Genomic DNA, 7,182 nt, shown 5'->3' on the forward strand with positions numbered 1-7,182 from the left:
CCCGAAAAGTAAGGCTCATAGATGCTGTGCGATGTGACCACAGCGCACATTCACGGGGCACTATCCACAGCCAGGCGCTATAAAAAGTAAGGCTCATAGATGCTGTGCAATGTGATCACAGCACACATTCACGGGGCACTATCCACAGCCAGGCGCTATTCCAGATGCTTCGCATAGTTAATCACAGCGAATCCTCACGATGTCCCTGTGAAGTTACTGCTAAAATTCTCCCTACTTTGTAACTACGGAATCTGAGGCCTAGAGATGTGACATGACTTAATTTGTCCGGAGCGCACGACCAGTAAGGAATGAAGCTGGGACCTGAGCCCAGCAGCATAATCCCACAAGTATCACTCTTAAACTGTATCACACACACACACACACACACACACACACACACAGAAATTTCTTGGGATGCTAACGTCAGATGCCTTCTCTTATGCAAAAATGGCACGCACACTCATTTCTTACCTTCCCAATCCTAGCCTGAAGCAAGAGTCTGACCTCCAGCCCGTCCCACCTGACCCCAACATTCCGCTTGCAAACCCCAGCAGCTGCATCCTGGTTGACTCTTCTGCTTTCCATTCCCTGCTGTGACTGCTCCAGGCCAAGAATCGCCGCAGGCAGGACGAACGGGCATTCTGCTCTTGGACTCCTGTGCCTTTGGTCTTGGCAGCCGTGGAACAGCGTGGAGGAGGAGCAGGTGAGCCCTGGATCAGGACTCAGGAGGCCCCAGCTCCACCTCCAGCCAACGAGGCGGCCTCGGGCACAGGTTTTTCACCTCTAAACCTCAGTGATTCCCAAAACACTAACAGGTTGTGTCTTAACGAGCTCTTTCCAGAAATGTAAGACCGGCCATTCTTCCTTCTGCAGCCACCACCTTTACCGGGGGACCTGCTGGTCTATCTTTGGGCAGGAATGAGACGTAAGGAAATTTATTCTAGGAAACTGGCCATTAACACACACACACTTGTTCATGGTATTCTTTGGGCATAAAAAAGGAAGACCCGAACACTAACAGTGAAGGTATCTTTGCCAAGTCTCGCGGGAGAGCTTTCTGATTTACGGGTTCAAATTCATGCCTCGGTTGAGAACAACTTCCTCCTCTCCTTTCAGGATATTTGCAGAGGAGAATTCTGGGACTACTCATGGTCATTCGTGAGCACAAACACAGCATGAGACTAAATGACCAACCTTTTATATCAATAAGGGTTTCCTGGGACCTCGCTTTGAGAAAGGTAAATATTTGCAGTTTCTCCATCCTGTGCATTACACAGAGTGGGAGGAAAGCACGGAAGAACAAAAGGAGCTTCTAGGAGGCAGGCAGGTGCCAGGGGCCTTGAGAAAGCCCAGCCGAAGCCAAGAGGCATGTGCAGTTAGGGAAGCCACACCTCGCAGAGCTGGGGGACAGCTGGTTCCACTTTGTCGCACCTCCCTGGCCTCTGGCGTTTGCTGATCCTTCCTGAGAAGGGCAGGATTCATGCAGTAAGTCTGATCCTCTTTCAGACCTTGCTGGGCCCACCCAACCCAAGAGAAAAAACAAATACGGTTAGTGGCTTGGCAGCCAGCAAGGTGGGTGGGGTGCTGATATTCTGTCATTCCTGAGTAGCTGGTTTCTTGCTTGACGAAGCCCTCTTCCCAAGGCAGGATCCCCCCAAATGACTTTTCTCAGCTTAATTTAGACCCGAAGTAGAGGCACTAACCAGGGCCAGCTCCATAAGACGTGGGGCTCAATGAGAAATGAAATGTGGGGTCCCTCAGCGAAATGCAGAGGGAAAAACTACAAGTTCCTAAAATATCCATTTTTCTTTTAAAATATTTTTTATTGATCAGTTGGACTATGGAGTAATAGTAATATATTAATAACATAAATTTACAAATCACAAAAAAATTGGGTCATAATTTTAAATAATATAAGGAAAAATGCTTTATTAAGGCGATAGCTTGACTGATCTTAAGATTTTTCTAACTTGCTTTTCTGAAAATTCATTTATTAGGTCCTCAAATTTACTCTTTTAGAAACATAATTTTCAATCAATATAATCGAAGGGATGGCAGTTAGCAAATGTTAAGATAACAAATAATTTTTCCATAATTTTTAATTTTAAGAGGGCTTTTCTAATGCCCTTCTCACCGGAGTTGCTAAGAGTATCTTACAGTTTATGGCAACACTGGGATAATTTTTTAATAAATTATTTGGAAATACTAATTTTAATACAGCTAGAGCTGATATTCTTGCAGAACAAATTTTCTCAAAAGATTTAAATCCTCAGACGAATCAATTTCCTGTAAGTCTGAATTTAATTTTAAATGCAAATTTATACAGCAGCATTTTGATGATTCCTCTGACACTTCTTATAACTTGTTGCAGTCTTAAAGAACACTGAAAGTGGCCTCATAATCTGTACATAATTCGAAGTGCCAGTGCCTGTTTGTACCTTCTATCCCTGTATCTTCAGTTACAAATAAAAATTAGTCATAAAATTATCTTCCTTGTTGATAGCTGCTTCATCCAAAGCTTCATAGGAAAATAGCATTTTTTTCTGATCCAATGTGGCAATCTTAAAATTTAACTTTTGTTTCTAACCCTGCGGATAGGTGCTTTGCAAATGTTAACAACAGTTTTCAAAAACGGAGATTCTGAACTCTTTCAAGAATTCTAATCACTCCCTGCTATGCTCTATTGCGGTGTCCACGTGTATGCTTTTATTTTATTGCTTCCCTGCCATGTATGTGGTCATTCAGAGTCCACTTCAAAGGCAAAGCACCAGCAGTTTCTGTTCTGACTCTCGGGCTAGAGAACTAGCGTGGATGAGATTCACTGCATTCGGATTTGTACAGATGATGCAGAAAGGCACAGACGACCTAGCTTCCCACCGCGGTCCCCGCCCTACCCCATACGGAGCCCTTTCTCCCAGGGCAACAGCTACTGTCACCACAGTAGCTGCTGCTTTTGCTGCCACCACCACCAGTCTGGGCCCAGGCCTTGCTCGGCCACCACCTGGGGACCTCGTGGTGCCTTGGATTGTCCCAAGTGAGGATGCATCAACAGCTCGGTGCATGCACTGCCCTCACGCCTGCAGCCCGAGCCCACATGTGATGTGCAGGCGCCCGGTGCATCGCCCCTGCACACGCACGTGCTCCACTGTCCGGTCAGACTTTACATACGAAACACAAGTTCAAGGATAAAATTAAGAATTTCAAGATAGCAACAGCAGCAGTCCATCAAACAAAGCACGGGCCCCTCTGAGAGAGGAGCCCTGTGCTTGTGCACAGCTTGGGTGTCATGAGGCCAGCCTGCACGCAACCTGGTTCCAGCGATCAGACACGCTCCCGCCAGGGCTGGGTTCAGAGTGAGCTGTTCAGAGAAGCAGGTGTGGCAGGGAAGCTTCTGGTTTGCCAGCAGGGTGGTCAATGGAGGCAGCAACTCCTATCAAGCCAGTGGGGCAGAATGGTCCCGCAAATTACTCCTGGAAATGTGCCCTGGGGGTCACCTGGGGTCCCACGAGCCACTTCCTCTCTCTCAGTAAACCTCTCACTGCTTAAACCAGGTAGAGTGAATCCTTATTCGCAACTAAGAACCCTGATAATATGGCAAGTATTATTTTCTCCATTTTACAGATGAAGAAACTCAGGTTTGAGGAGAACTTGCTCATGGCCACGGAAGTGGTGAACGGTCGGTCCGGCAAGGATGCAGACCCAACGCCGGGGCTCTCGGCTCTTCTTCGCGTGGCATCGGGAGCTCCCCAAAGCATCGCTGCAGTCCGCTCTAACTTCGTACTGGGCATCTGTTAAGTCCGTCCTCGAATAACAGCTCTTCCTTGGGGGAGATGCCTCTTCCGCACCAGGCGGTGGTGTCCATCGCATGCCGTGACTCCCCGTGGCCGCGAGGTCGGTGATCCAGGCTGGGTATCAGAGACTCCCATTTCCCAAGCACAGCGATGGGCCCAGTTGTGAACTTCTGCCGCAAGCACGGTCATTCAGAGCCCGCTTTGGAAGACTATCACGCATGCTGGGAGAGAGGGTCTTGCCTTCTAAGGTGGTGAGCATCACGTAAGCTAACAAGGACCACTTTTCTATCCGGCTAGAGAGAGCCTATTTGGGTGAGCAGCTCACATAGAAAAGCGCGGGGCTGAGAGACACTCTCGACGGTGTCGTTTGAGCCCCCAGATCCAGCCACCCCTGAAGCCTAAGAAGTGAACCAATAAACTCCTGTTTTTACCTACGCCACTTCAAGGTGGTTTTCTGCCTCTAAACATTGAAACAACAACAACGGCAACGAAAACTACAAAGAAACTTCATACACACAAGGGGCAGAAGACTCGAGTTATCCACGCTGGCCGCCGGCTGCTCTGCGGACATTTCCACCCTGACCGAGACGGCTCCTCACCGGGGTCTTCTCTCTCCCACTGCTTTCCATCTTCGTTTACAGTGGGGGTCACAGTGATCTCTCTACCCTCGCTCCCCGGACGTGCTTGGCTTTCAAAGGACATTATCGACCCTCGTCGGAGCCAGAGACTGGTCCGAAGAAAAAGCTGCCCTTTTCTTTCTCTCCACCCTCGCTCCCCGGACGTGCTTGACTTTCAAAGGACATTATCGACCCTCGTCAGAGCCAGAGACTGGTCCGAAGAAAAAGCTGCCCTTTAAATTCTAGGCTGTCTGTGCAATATCTGGTAGCACCAGGAACGCCGAGGGAGACGTGACTTATCACAGATAACGAGATTTGGTTAAGAGCAGTATCTGGACTTCCTTCCTCAGAACTGTAATGAAAATGCACCAGAATGAACTGTGGAGATGATGTCATTCAACTGTGGGTGGCTCTCACTGTCACGCAAGAGACGACTTCATAGGAACACGGACATGGCGTTAAGCGGCACTGAATCAGAAGCCAGCCAGTCTTTCCTGAATCTCCTCTACGTTCCAGACACCGAGGGTGGGTCTGTGAAGTCACTGGCCTGCATTCTTCAAACATGCCAAAGTCATGAGACACGAAGAAAAGCTGGAGAGCTGTTCCAGATTAAATAAAACTAAAGAAACGTAGCCACTGAGTGCAATACGCGATCTGAACCGAGTCCCGAACTGGGGAGAAAATGCTCTAAATGACATTATGGGGTCAACTGACCAAACTGAGTGATAGCCTGTAATTAGATAGCGGTATTGCATCCATGTTAAATTTCCTAACTCTGATCGTTATTCTGTGCTTATCAAAGAGAATCTCCTAATCTTTAGGAAAGATATTCTGGGGTATTAAGGGCATGGTGTATGCAACCTACCCAATGATTCAGAAAAAAAAGTTATAAGTATGTATATAGAAAGAGAGAAAACGACAAAGCAGAGGTGGCCAATGTTCAAAAATGCTAAATCTGGATAAAAGATCTACTAGAGTTCTTTTGTACTGTTCTTACACCCTTTCAGTAAGTTTGAAATTATTGCCAAGTAAAAAGTTTTTTTTACAAAAGAGTATGCCAGTCTTTCAACCCTCATGATTATGTCAAGAAGAAAGTATCGGTTTGGGGTTAATATATCTTTAACACTTTTCTAACACTTGCTAATCTCCCTGTTTAATAAAGAGAGAGCAAGCCTCAGGCACAGACTTTGGCAAGCAGCAGTTACTCGCTAGAATTTAATAACGTCGTTTTGTTTTCATTGTGCTTACTTTTGCATTGACTTTCTATTTATGGCAAGTGGGGTAGCTTTCCCTGCATGGTAAGATATAAAATCACCTTTTAAATACATTTGTATAATTAAGAAGGAGATAATGTAAAAAAAAAAATGTTAATAGAAAAGTATAAATAGGGTAAAGATGTGACATTTAATCACAAATTCCTGACATTTAGGAAACGCTGGTCGATTCTAATGGCCTCATTTGACAGAAAGCAAACTGGAACTCTGAACGCTGGGTGGCTTGCCACCCCCAGCGATGAGACAGGGCAGGAAGGCAGACGAGGGAGCCCTCACATCGCATTCCGCCGCAGCCCACTGCGGGGTGACTCCGGCCTCCGCAGTGGCGAGAGCCAGCCCGACAATAAGAAACACAGCTCAGAGTGGCATCGTCTACTCCTTACACACACACGCAGACCAGCTCTCCATTTTGCAAATCAGGCAATGCGTAGCAAAAGCAGCACTTTTGACATTGAAACAGTCTCGTTTCTTCTCATTCCTCAGTGGCCGATGGAACAGAACGTACTGTTCCTATATAGTTTATGGACAAACTCAAAATATTCTCTTTTAAAAGCACTGATGTGTTGATCCTAGAATCCCAGAAGCTTGAAAGAACAGCCAGCTCAATCTTGTCAATAGTTTCAGAACCACTGAGGGGAGCAGAGCTGGCCCTCGTATGTCAGGCACTGGCCCTGCATCCAGCCCTCACACGTAAAACACCTGGAGTTGACCGTTAAAAGATTTCCCGTTTTCTTTCATGCTCTTATTTGCATCGGCTGCTGTTTTCCATAATCTGTAGATGGATTTTATTTGGCCTTCAGTGAGCAGTCGCAGTTGCCACGGAGAGTACTAACGTGTGCTTCTGATCTAGTCCCTCCTCGCAGGCAGGGGTTCGACCTCACTAGTAACAGAATTTTCTCCACTTACAAGGTTCCGGAGGAGGGCAGGTGACAGCCCCCTCAGACCTGTTCGGGCTCTGCCACCCTGACCGGCAGGACAGCGTTCCTCCCATTACCTGAACCCACCTGAGCACGGATGTGTGCCTGCATCTCCTCGTTCCTCCTCCCTGGACCTCCAGTCTTTGTAAAAGAACCTCTCTGTGTTTGAAGATGATTGCCCAACCTCCCTGACCATCTCTCCACAAAGCGAGCTCACCCAGTGAACAAAATAGCATTTCCAACCCGTCATCGCCTTCCTGACCCCCCTCTGAGCTTTTTCCTGTCACTCTAAAGCCGACTCCAGAACAGAGTACGGCATTTTGAGGGTGCGTGGAGCCAGTGCAAAGAGGCCCTCTCCCTGGACCCAGTCTTTGTAAAAGAACCTCTCTGTGTTCGAAGATGATTGCCCAACCTCCCTGACCATCTCTCCACAAAGCGAGCTCACCCAGTGAACAAAATAGCATTTCCAACCCGTCATCGCCTTCCTGACCCCCCCCTCAGCTTTTTCCTGTCACTCTAAAGCCGACTCCAGAACAGAGTACGGCATTTTGAGGGTGCGTGGAGCCAGTGCAAAGAGGCCCAA

General features: G+C 47.5%; 1 long non-coding RNA gene across 1 annotated transcript in view; it reads left to right on the forward strand.

Annotated features, from left to right (window-relative positions):
- Nucleotides 1-4,424, forward strand: part of LOC112472580 — a 5,046-nt gene extending 622 nt beyond the window's left edge. The window contains exons 2-4 of the long non-coding RNA XR_003043661.1: nucleotides 486-703; nucleotides 1,117-1,238; nucleotides 3,622-4,424. This is a non-coding gene — a long non-coding RNA (uncharacterized LOC112472580). The remainder of the gene's footprint in view (nucleotides 1-485; nucleotides 704-1,116; nucleotides 1,239-3,621) is intronic.
- The last annotated feature ends 2,758 nt before the right edge of the window (nucleotides 4,425-7,182 follow it).

Source organism: Pteropus alecto, unplaced genomic scaffold (genome assembly GCF_000325575.1).
Source record: "Pteropus alecto unplaced genomic scaffold, ASM32557v1 scaffold87, whole genome shotgun sequence".
In the NCBI taxonomy this organism is placed as follows: domain Eukaryota; kingdom Metazoa; phylum Chordata; class Mammalia; order Chiroptera; family Pteropodidae; genus Pteropus; species Pteropus alecto.